General features: G+C 34.3%; 1 long non-coding RNA gene across 1 annotated transcript; it reads right to left on the bottom strand.

Moving 5' to 3' along the window:
• Positions 1–11889: 11889 nt before the first annotated feature.
• On the bottom strand, positions 11890–12358 carry LOC120171202. Its single transcript, XR_005520857.1, has 3 exons — positions 12296–12358; positions 12065–12163; positions 11890–11978 (listed from the first exon to the last, which is right to left on the bottom strand). It is a non-coding gene; the product is annotated as an uncharacterized LOC120171202 (long non-coding RNA).
• Positions 12359–13116: the final 758 nt, after the last annotated feature.

Raw genomic sequence — 13116 nt, 5'->3', positions numbered from 1 at the left:
GAGCTGGCGGTGCTGGAATATTCAGTGGAAACCCTAGCAGCATGGGCTTCTCTCGTGAGCTTGCTGGAATTGGGCCTAACTCGGTTGCTGGGCTTAAGTCTGGATCGAGCTTGGGTTGAGTTGTAACCGGGCCTACAATTGTACTTGTATCTTAGGCCTGTGTGCCTTACTTTGTAACCGGGCCTTCGAGCTTTTTAAATAATAATATTAATAATATTATTATTATATATAATAATATATAAAATACACGTCACTCGGATGAAAACTACTAACGACAGCTGCCCCTCTTTGCTTATTTTTATGTAAACAAGAATAAAGCAAATATAAAAAGACAAGTTTTCGTCGAGTGAACTTCTTGCTTTGTTGGGAATTCGTTCCACTACTCTTTCGTGGAGAGCAAATTTCCAACTGATCATGATCCTGCTTCACTACTTTTCTGTGAAGGCTGATGACTTGCAAATGATTTGCTTCACTATTCTTCTGTGAATACTGAGTTTGCATGACTTCATTACTCTTTCATGAAAGCTTCATACTTTGCTGAAAAATCCATTCCACTACTCTTCCGTGGAGTTCGAATTTTTATCTTGCTCTTGCTTCACTACTTTTCTGTGAAGAATGAAGAGGACTTGATAAGAGTCTAATTTTACTACTCTTCCGTGAAGATCAAACTTGGAATTAGATTGCTTCACTACTCTTCCGTGAAATTTACATATTTCGCTGAAAAATCCATTCAACTACTCTTCCGTGGAGAGCGAATTCTGACTTGAGAAGAATCATCTTGCTTGAAAGACTGACAGATGACTCAAAGGATTTACAAATTACCCGGAGGCTTTACAAATTACCCGAAGACTTATTTTCTAGAACATTAAATGAGAAACTTTTGGAAATAGTTTTCTCATTTTCATGCGAAAACATCCTACCCTCAGGCTTTACAGATGACCCGAAGGATTTACAAATTCGTGAGAAATTATTTACTGAGTAAGAGACTTCTTACTTTTCAATAATTTAATTTTTGACAAAGATTGAATGAGAAACGTTAAAAAATTGTTTTCTCATTTTTTCCAAAACAACTTGTTGGTTGGGCATGCCCCAAAAATAATACTTCTTCTACGGATTGCGTCCATCTTTTCTTCAGATGTTTGCCTCTCCATACATGACTCATGTATTTGTAATTTAGATTCTACCTTATACTTGTAAGGTATTTTGTTCCTGCATCTTCATATGAGAAATGCATTTATGCGAATGCAATCAAATGTATCAATATAATACATGATCTTTTATGCACATGATGTCCTTATGAATGCATGAATGTCAATTCAATCTTCATTTGATCCCAAAGTTTGATCTTCTTTCACTCGATCATTCCTTTGCATTTCTGAATAACTATCTGGTTAACTTGTATCTTTTTCGCCTTCAGAAGAACTGTTTCATTTATGGAACTCTTGTCGTAGTCAGAATCATGACTTGGGTGCCCCATTTTTCTTGATAACACCAGTTTTCTTTACCTGAACTTTTGTAGAAATCTGATAAAGTTTTATGTCTTTGAAAAGAGAATCTATCATTTTTTGAAAAGAGGATCTATCATCCTTGCAAAATGTAGACATAACCATGCCAAACTCATCAGAGATTTAATCAAGATATCAGCCACGTCTGTTCTGATTTGACTCTTGAAACGTTTCACAAGAAGGATTTATCCTAATTCCTTTCATTTCTCCACATTTAATCATATCTCGAACAAGGCTATTCAAACCATATCATGTCTAAATGCTTAACAATAACCCATCGTTTAATCTTAGTTGACTCCACTAGTTTCTTGTTGTTAAAGTTCTAACATGGAAAGAAATCTTCATCATTTCTCATTTTTTATTTTTGGAGTGTGAAGACAAACTTCATCTTATGTCAACCACATGATTGTAACATTGGTTCCGAACCATAATTATTGGTTCGTAAAATATTTGACAACACATTCATCCTTTCCTGTGGATTCTGTGGGAATAATGTAATCACATGGTGGACAAAATAGTGATGTATGGTCAACTCTATTGTCATTGTTTCATCATTTTCATTCTTCATACCTTTTTGTCTCAGGGGAATGATTTTTTTCTATTTGAAAAGGGTCCAACATGCCCCAACATTTGCTTTTTATTGATGTTAGCCTTCAAAATGTGTTCAATATTTATGATATGAGCCTTCAAAAATACTCCAACATTGATGTGATCATTCAAAATATCCTATTTGAATCATTTTTTTTATGAAATGGGCCTTCAAAATGTGTTCACATGGATTATTTCTAACTGAAATGGGCCTTTAGCATGCCCCAACATTCCAAGTTGTAAGGTTCACTCTTAATGTCCATTTAATTTGAATCTCATGATTACCTCATGATCCAACTTTGATAATGTCCCATCGTCGGTACTCATGGCTCTATTGGTGCCAAATTTGTTCATCTTGAATGTTTTTATTATGGTGTTACTAAACAATGGTGTTGAGATTTTCTTCACGCTATCACAAACTTAAGAAGTGATCGATTTTTCTGACAAAAATGTTTGAGATATGTGCCTCTTTTGAATGAGATGATCATCTCTTTCTTGACTGGTTGCATTTTGCCTTTTTTGCTATGCAATGAGATACATGCCTTTCTTTCTATCTTAACAGATTGTCACAAAGGAACATTATAAGTCCAATTCCCCATACTTTGGTTTCTCAGGCTTCTTGCTTTCAAAAATGTGAAAGGCTTCATCATTCTGGTCTTGCTTATTCTTTTCCTCATATAGGGGTAGAATCGACTTAGCTCAAAAATCTTTCTTGTTTGAGATCATCCTGTTTAAAAATGTTCTTCCTCCTTTCTTATTAAATAATGAAAGAATTTTGAAAAATATTGCACCTTACAGGTTCACAATAGAATCAAATCATAAGTATGAATTCAAAGAATATCAAAAGAATCAACAACTTTTACTATTTCAGAGTTATAGTTCTTTGACAAGTATCAAGATTGAGAAGTTAGTTTCAGGTTGGCTTCCCTATTTTCTATGGTTACATCTTAGTGAAGATGTTACTCCTCTCTCGCTCTTTGTGAACATTGTCACATGCCTCACTTTCTTAACTTGTTATTTTTAACCGGATGCGTATAAAATGACACAATCTAGTATAACAGTTACTAGACCTTCTAACAATGAAATTTCTGTGTGTACATGTGTGAAATAGACTATAACTGGTATTTATTTAATTCCCTTTACAACAATTTTTTCTTTTGCCATTTTGGCTAGCTAAATTTATCTTTATCGTGATTAGCTTTCATTGGGCTAGTTGAAACTTATCCATAAAGCCAAGGCTATTAACCAATTGCTCTTGAGGGACAACTTTATTGCATATATGACTCTTTTTTTTTTTACAGGGAACCTGTTATAGTCTATGTGTCAGGTGAAATTCAAAAAATCTCATTACCAAATTTCAATTCACTTGCAACTGACTTAGACTAGATTTATCAAAGTTTTCATCGTTGAACCTCATTAATAGAAAGGTAATCTAGTTAGCTTTGCAATGTTACAAAATATGCCCCATGTTGTATGCTTCTAAATATCAATACCAAGTCTTTTGTCTAATTCGTTGCGTTGGAGAAAGCTCTCTCATATTTGTGGAAGGATAGTGTTTGGGATGCATTTCTTCTAAGGTAAAATCAATGTCCTTTTTTTCTTGGTTCTCAATCTTGATACTTTTGTCAAAGATGTATAACTCTAATTATAAAGAGTTTTTTAATCCAATTAATATTCAAAGAAACACAAGACTGCAAAATTGATTCAATGCTCATAACCTTAAAAGTAACACATTTTTATTACAAAAAGGCGAAGAAAGGAAGAGAGACGCGTTCAAACAAGATGTTACAAAATGAAAGGTACAATAGTGGTAGATAACAACTTCCACTGCCTCATTATTCTTTGGATGTTGGGTGTATAATCAAACCAGGATCTTTTTCGATATTTGCCCCCCACTTCTTGATTATTTCTTGGGTAGCTTGTTTGGATAATCTTTTAGACACACATATATCAGCTTTATCCTGAGCTATTTCTTTATCAAATCCCATCATTTTTCCTGACTGGGAATTGGGCTCAGTTTGAATTTCAGGACAAATTTCTTTAGTGGCGATTGATGTATCCTGGTTCTGGATGTTTCTTGCAGCTGTACTTGGAGTAACATTCTCTTTTCTCTTTAAATTGCCCTCTGCTTCTCTTGATTTTAGAAGATTTGATATGGGTGTCTTTAAGGTTGTATCTACCTTATTTCTTTTTAAACCTGTATGACAGTCTCGAATTACATTTCCTTTGCTTTTTCATTTCTTCTTTTTGTTTCACCCATCGAAGAAGTATCGAGAATTATATCACTCATACTTACTTTATCCTCATTGGCTTTACCTGGTCCACCATTTGTTTTGACACTATCAACTTCATGACTCCCAAATGTTTGATCAAAATGGATTGACTATTAGCATTCGCTTCTATAATTCCATGAGTCAGAAGATCTTGAACTCGTCGTTTGAAGTTGCCACAATTTTTAATGGAGTGTCCTCAGATTCTAGCATGATACTCACAAAAGACCTTTTTATTATACCATCTTGGGTAAGGATGTACCAAAGGTTTAGCTAGACACAGGGAAATAAGTTGGGCTTCATGTAATTTGGCATATAACTTGCTGCATGAGATTGAAGGAAAACAGGGTAGAGATTCCCTTGATATGATGGTTTCTTTACTATTGCTTTCTTGAAGATGTTTGCTTTGAATGTCTGACTTTTTGACCATCGTCTTGAGAGAGATGATGACTTGAAAATTTCTCTTTTTCAACCAGCTTTGAGTTTCTGAGAAGCTTAGGTTTCCCATTTTCGAAACATAACAACCCTTCTGCCATAAGGTCTTGGACTTTTAATTTCAGCATTATGCAACTTTCTGTAGAATGACTAAAATCTCCATAATGATAATTGCATGGATTCTTGATATTTTTCCAATTCGGATGTAAATAAGTACTAGGAGGGATGGGTGTTACAAGACCACTTTCAAAGAGAAAAGGTAATAACCCTGAATACAAAATTGGAATTAGAAAGAGATGTGCTATCCTTTTTTCCTTCTTGCCATTTTTATCTATTTTCAATGGGACTTGTTCCATATTTCGCTTCTTTGAACCAATTTCAATGTCCATGTTTTTTTGTTATATTTCCTAATCCGTGAAGATGAGTTGGATTTCTATATTCAACAACAGGTTCTTGGTCATTTGTCATCATACCAATAACTACATTATTGAAATCCAAACTTTTTCCTGAAGTTTTTATCCTTTCATGTTCCATAGACTCTCCATACAGTAGAGTAACCATCATACCCATCATCTTATACATCTATTCTCTAGACTTAACTTGGAACCTTCTTGTTTCTTCAAGCATTTCTCTTTGGATTTCTACAAGTTGTTCTTGGATTTTTTCAATTTGTTCAACTCGAGCTAATATTCCATTCATTGCTTTCAATCCCTTTTTTAAGACCTGCCCTTGATTCTTTCAGAATTCCCGATTCCAAAATATTTTACTGATTATTCCCATGCTTTCATGATTATCATACATGTTATCATGCTATGCAGAACATGAATGTGAATGTAAATGTATATGTAAATGCATGTATGAAAAGGTGTAATTCAAGAGTGATCATCGTAAAACAACTTCCATTGAACACAAAAAGAGTTTTTTCTTTTTTACATCAAAAGATCATTACATATAAGGGATAACTTTCCCTCTTAATTTCTCTATCTCCTTTAAAAGCCAAGTTAATTTCCATTCATGCTCAAAAGTTGATTCGTCATTCTGCTTCAACTCTCTTATAAAACCAACTAAGTTTATTAGCTTGTAGGCTACCTTGCTTTCTTGAACAACAACTTTCTTCACGTCATCTTCTTTTTCTTGAATCTTACCGGCCATTTCCTGAAGTTGTAGACAATATTGTTCATTTTCCTTTATTAGAGAACATTTATGTTCAAGAAGCTCTTGTACCAGATCTCCATAATCATCCACCATTTCCAGTAATGTGTGGTTCTGAGCTCTAATAAATTTTAATTCATTATTAATCTCACATTGATGGATCAAATATGAAGCTTCCATGTTGGCTATATCCTTCTTCAATATCTGACTTTCAGCTTGACATTTCTCCAAATTGGTGATGGTTACATTATATATATCTTCAGCAATCTATATGTCATAGGAGAATTTCTTTGCTTGATCCTCGTGTATCTTTTTCCAGCAGCAAGCATCAGTCTTCAATTTAATGATTTTTTTCATCCATCTTTCAGGGGTATTTCCTAGTCCAACATTTTTAAAGGTTTGACTGACTTTTCAGAAATTATCGAGCATGGCTTCGACCTCTATGCTCAATTTCTTGTTTTCGTCTTTCCAAAAACAGGCTTGAGCTTCATAAAAATTCTCTCCCTTATGACTACTCCTATTGATGCTCTTACCATAAAATGCTTTTGGTACCAGTCTAACAAGATTTTTGTACGCATATCCCTCCATTATTTTAAAAGCTTCCTCAAGATACCCTTATTTGGCTGCTTCACAGTTTACTTGATAATGAAACCCTTTGTCCATAATGAAAACCTTTAGTTTTGATAATCACTCTTGAATCAACACCCTTGAGTATGCCATGTTTATGCAAATGCAAATAGAACAATTAATATATATACGGGAAAACTAGTTAGTAAGAAAAAATTATATCCTAGCCTCATGCTTTCAAGTTCCATCCTTTGTTTGAAAAAATAACTTAACCGCATGATTTCTAGTTCGCATGCATTTATTTAGAAAATAAGATAATATTAAATAAAAGACTCAACAAGCTTTTCCTCGTGTGCTATCCTTGCAAGACTTATTCAGTTTAGGCTTCGCCTAGACTCAGGCTCTAAGTTTTACTATATGTTGGGTTTTGGCTCTAAGGTAAAAATGGTCAACGAATTGACCTTTGTTGGTGTCCCCTTGGACTGCCAAGCTCTCAATCCTGGTCCATTATAGACTTTCGGATTAAGTTCAATTAGAAGGAACACACTTCCTTATGTCCATACGGAGGTGAAAACCATACGAGGAATATAAGGTGTGATCTCAAAGAATGGTCCCCTATCCCATACGGAGGTGAAACCACACAAGGGAGTAGTTTCTCATTCACTTAAATATGATAAGAGCGGGGTTTTAGCTCATGTCATGAATGTAGTGCACAGTGGGTGAGGAAAAGCATAAAAAGAAATAAAGTAATATATACAACAAATTATTCTATTCTAATGACCCAAAATTAAATCTGTACATATAAAAAAACAAAAGTTAGTAAAATAATTAAATAATTAAAACAAAATAAAAAAATATTATTTATTGCAAAGATAAATAATTAATAAATTGGTGGCTGGACTCTCATTTTTAAAAAGAACTCCCCAATAGAGTCGCCAAGCTGTCGAGACGTTTCTCTACCTAGCGACAAAGTGTGCAAATAGTACACCCCAAACGGTGTAACTAGTCTCGAAAAAGTAAGTGTTTATCCTCCATGAATCATATGAAACACCAAGTTGTAGAGTCGCCACAAATATTTTAATTTGGTGATATTGGTCACCAAAATGTCATATTATTTTAATAAAAATTCCAAAGAATAATATTAAAATAATACAACTCGGGTTTGCTTAACAGAAAAATGAGTTCGGGAGTCGGTTACGTACGAGAAAGGATTAGCATCCCCACAACTCCCAAAATTGGTACCGGTATTTATTAATTAGTGTCTTTGCAATAAACAATAAATTTGTTCTTTAAACTTAATAATATTTAATATAAATGCCAAATAAAAATTACTAGTCCTATTATAATATTTAATATTAAAACCATATTAAATTAAATTAATAAATTGTATATTAATAATTCTAAAGTAAAAATACTAATATTAATTAATCATATAACAATAATTAATAATTAAAGCATTAAATATTTAAATTAATTAACTTAATTAAAGTAAATATAAAAATGATGTACTAATTATGTAATTTACCCTAAATTGCTATATAGAATTAAAATAAAAACTATTAATAATTAGTTATTAAATACATAATTTTACCATAATATATATATATATATATAAGAACTAAAATCAAATAAAATAAAATTTGAAGACAAAACTTAAATGTGTAAGAACCTGATTTCTTGACTATAATTGAAGTTTACAAAACAAAATGACCACGGGTGTGATTTACGCGTTTCTTAATTACCCAAAAGCCCCTCCCCTAAAACGACGTCGTTCGGGGAGGGTTTATATAGCCAAAAACCGGCCCAAAGAGACATTTATATCATTTCCTCGTTTTGCTTCTCTCTCAAAGGAGAGAGAAGCTCTGAACTCTCTCTAAAAATCTCTCGCCTGAGGGATAGCTACTACCGACCGGCAGCCTTACGCCGCTGTATTCCGCCACTGCCGACCACCACCTAAGGTGGCCAGATTTATAGAATTTTACCAAATTAACGCTCTTTCGACCCTATACCCAAATCCAACCTTGCTTTCTCCTAAAAACCCCTCAAACTTGGTAGATCTAAGAGAATACTTCAGGCGTTTCGAATCTCAGCAATCATGTGGAAGCTCCGGTGGCTGAGTAAGTTCATTCTTCTCTCTTTTCCTCTACTAGTGGTGGATCGTTGTGATAGTCTCTCTGTTTCTCTCTCATTGTTGTGTGTTCTTTCTTTGTTGTGTGGGTGTTTGCTCTCGTGTTCATTGTTCTTGCCATTTTTTTCTCCTTTGCAGGTGATGGGGGCTATTTATAGTCCTCCAAGTTCGGTGTAACGACAACGAGATCCGGTGAGTCACCAGACCTACGGTGGTGACTAACCCTAGGGTTGCAATGTGTGTGGCTAGTAATCTTCTTCTAGAACCTTCTGGAGTGCTCTGGTGAAATCTGGAGAGGCGACAACCATCGTGGCATTGCTGGATTGGAGGCATCGGAGGCGGTGGTCGGAATAGACCTTATGGTTGCAATGAGCACCCTAGGGTTTTACTGGTTCGTTTATGGCCCTTGGATCTGTCTATAATCATGCGGTGGAGATGAGCTGGCGGCGCTGGAACATTCAGTGGAATCCCTAGCAGCATAGGCTTCTCTCGTGGGCTTGCTGGAATTGGGCCTAACTCGGTTGTTGGGCTTAAGTATGGATCAGGCTTGGGTTGAGTTGTAACCGGGCCTACACATTAGTAGAAAACACCCCTTTAATGACTCGTATTGCGCGTGATCTATGGGTGCGGATGTCACACATTTGCTTATCATTGAAGCCACCGACATGAATTTAAGATGACGCGCAACTGTGCGTCATAAATTTATGACGCACATTTATGACACACATTTATGACACACATTTATGACGCGCATTTATAACGTTCATTGAGCGTCATTGAAGAACCCGTCATAAATTAAGATTACACACATTTGTGTGTCATAAATTTATGACATGCATGTATGACTTACATTGCGTGTCATTGAAGCACACGCCATTAAAAAAGATGACACACATTCGTGTGTCGTGATTGTATTTCATAAATTATTGTTATATATATATATATTGCAGATTGACAAATAATCAAACTAAATCACATTTAATGACTCATAATACTAAATATATATATCATATTATATATAAGTAATCCATTTGCATATAATATATTCACATTAAGTTACAAACATAATATCCATCACCTATGGCATTTGAAAACAAAAAACCAAGAATGTTCTTATATTATCACAAGAAGATACTAACAGATTATAAGATCTTAGATGTAACTCCTCTAGCTTCTTTTGCAATTTTGAAGTTACTTCTTCAGAGTCGAGAACTCTTGAAACAGGCTGCGAATGGGCATTGGCTTCAACTAAACTAGTAGGAACATCAGATACACCAGCTGTTCCCGACCTCTTCCCAAAATTATAGCACAAAATCCATTTTATTTGCATGTTTCTTTGATTTGGATCCAATAAATCTGTTATTTGCTCATTGTATATCTGCAAAAGAAAATTGAAAATGAAGTGATAAGGAACAAGAATAGTACAACGCTAAGCAGTCCAATTATGTCAAAACTAAGAATCAAAATAATTCAATTATGTTTATCAGCATGCTTAATTCACCCCTTCTAAACGGGAAATATAGTACAACTCAAATACCCACCTTGGCACATAGAACTCCAATTACAATCCCTCTATAGTGGGAAAGACGGACAATAATGCATAAAGTTTGGAAACAAGAATTACTTAATCGAACTGATTTAGCAAATTAGATTACTAAATTACATACCGATCAGCTGGTAACCACAGAAGTCACATATAAGTTAAATGTCCTCAGGAATAGACTATTAATATTAATTTAACTTTGAAATAGGCTTGCGATGCTATATGCATGAAAAATAGAATACACAAAGGATATCATAAAGGCAAAAACAAGAAATTCATAGATCAGTTAAAAGCATAGCAACAGAGCCCCAAACAAAGGGAACTAATTAACAACACAGAAAATATTAGGAACAAAAGGCATATTGACAGTGGAACTTACATTTTATTAAAGAATGTTTCCAATAATACTAAGAATTAAGCTTATTGGTTACAAATAATAATGCATTAATTAATTCTTACATTTGGGATAGGAACTTCCCATGTTGCCACTGCCTTCAAGTCTAAAAATAAAATGAACAACCAAAAAATTCAATGAGAATAAACTCTAACCAATTGACTAGAGAGCCACTGACTAATAAAAACTAACATACCATGGTTGCAAAAGTCAATGCCAGGGAGAAGACCCTCCACCCAGACAGTTTCTTCTTGTTTCGATGTGGAATTTGTTCCATTGACTTTGTTATCATTATCATGACCCTCAAATCCTAATATAAACCCAAAATAAATAAAAATATTTAACCTTAGCTCCATATTAATACAGTAAACTTTCACATGTGAAAGCAAATAAGAGGAAAGATCTATGCACAAAAGTGGTAAGAACTAAAGTGTAACCTCACTTTTTCCATCAATTTCATTAACAAGCTCTCCACTTAGTCCACTATAACTGATGGTCACCTCAGAACTTCTTTCAACTGGACAAGTTGTCTCGGTATCTTCTTGAATTTGGGGAAATACATAAGAATGTGGAAGAGGAAGGTTCAGAGCACGAGACCAAAATATATAATTCGCCCTAGCATTACAAAAATCACGCAGTATTAACCACCAAAGTTTGAAGTGCAAGGAATGTCATCATTGGGAAAAAGGAAAATAAACACATTTGATTCCTACTTTATTCGATGTAATTAATACCGATCTTTCTAAAACTCCATCAAGAGCAAGAAGTTTCTTCACCAAACGCTTCACTTTATCTTCGTACAAAGAAATCAAATCCATTTTCTATAAAACAATTACACTAACTTTCATCATCATGGGTAGTCAAATTACATGCATTTCATTTTCGAGAGAAACATTAAACTATATGCTTATATTTACCCGCAATTCAGTTGCTCTATACAAGATTGTTCCTCTCAATTCCAGCATCTCATCATCGGTAAACCATAACGGATTCCCAAAAGTGGTGGGAAGCATATGAAGATACCTGAAACAGTCTTTAAATCCACATAAATAATAAATAAAAGAAAACTAAAAGAAAACAATCAAATATGTTAAGTACATACGGTTTCCACGAAGAATTCTTTTGGAGACGTTCCACAGTAAGAAGTCTTTAAACCCGTTGTTCGTTGAACGAGAGGGAATTGAAATGTAAAGGGTTGGAGTAAAATTAAGTTCAGTTCGGTAACAGATAATCCTGCAAAATATTACCTGGCACTATAAATTAACATTCTTCACCTGCTACCACTTCGATATATTTAAGCAGTTTTCGGCTTCACGACTTTCTTCCTTAGTTGCCTCTTTATGATCAGGCTCTTCATCCCCCAGAAGAACAATAATGCACCGCATTGCGCAACAGACTGCCATTAATGAAAGAATCAATGAAGTTTGCACGTTGTATTTCATAATGCATAGGGAAACACTTCGGATATGGACATGCAAATACCTGTAAAAAATCACCGAGCAGAGCAGCGTACTGGGGCTCTTCAGGTCGATAGTTTTAGAAGTCATAGAGAAGAGGAGTGCTAACCAGCAAATACACAAACTATGGCAAAGGAAAGAACAATTAGATGAGACACGAAAGTAGAATCAAACATAACTGATCGGTGGAATTAACATATAACTTCATAGTTCAAACGAAACCAAAATAATCACTCTTAAGAAACAAAAATCTCACCAGGAGGAAGACTCCAAAGCCATAGAAAAATACAAATAGAATAGCACCGAGTCCTTTCAAAGCAATAGCGGCCGAAACTAATTTTTAATTTGCCTAATGCGTCCTGAAGGTAGAGGTCTTAGCTTTGTTCGCTTCATTTTTGCATCATTATTTATATCAAAAACCTAGAGGCATGAATACCATTGGTTAATTGAAATGTCAGTCTATCTAGTTAATTCATGAAAGTAACTTAAAATACAACCACCATGTTGTCATATCCTTGCAACATTGACCAACTCAAATGTAAGAAAAACATAGTGTTCAAGAAAGAAGGTAAGAAGAAATTACAATTTGCAAGTCATGAATTCGATTCCTAGAATATCAAATAATTTATAATTGTTTTTTTCCTTATCCCCTTTTGCCAGGGTACTTATCTGTCACTTCTATCAATAAAGCTATGTCGATGGATTTAAATCATAACCAATGAGCTTTTGCACCTAAAAGCTGTGTTTGTACATCCGTCCCGGTCCTAGTTTCTACCAAGGTTAATAAAAAGGAAAGAAAAAAGAATGCCAAAACATAAGGGCCTTTACAAAAGTGCAAGCTTTTGCACCTAAAAGGTGCATATTTTGTTATGAAAGAATTACATGAAAGGCAAACCTCAAGAATAATAATGCTTTTCTCCAATTTTTTCACATTTCTTTACAAATCATACTTCCGAATATCTAAGAAAGAATAATTTTATCAAATATCTAAGAGCCCTTAACTCCTCAAGAAAATATTTAAAAGATTGTGCATGACAAATAACCTATTAGTTAGGATTCTAAAATTGTGCATGACAA

This window comes from Hibiscus syriacus, unplaced genomic scaffold (genome assembly GCF_006381635.1).
Source record: "Hibiscus syriacus cultivar Baekdansim isolate YM2019G1 unplaced genomic scaffold, ASM638163v2 tig00111812_pilon, whole genome shotgun sequence".
Taxonomy (NCBI): domain Eukaryota; kingdom Viridiplantae; phylum Streptophyta; class Magnoliopsida; order Malvales; family Malvaceae; genus Hibiscus; species Hibiscus syriacus.
The sequence above is the reverse complement of the archived record's forward strand: the minus strand, read 5'-3'. Positions and strand labels throughout refer to the sequence as shown.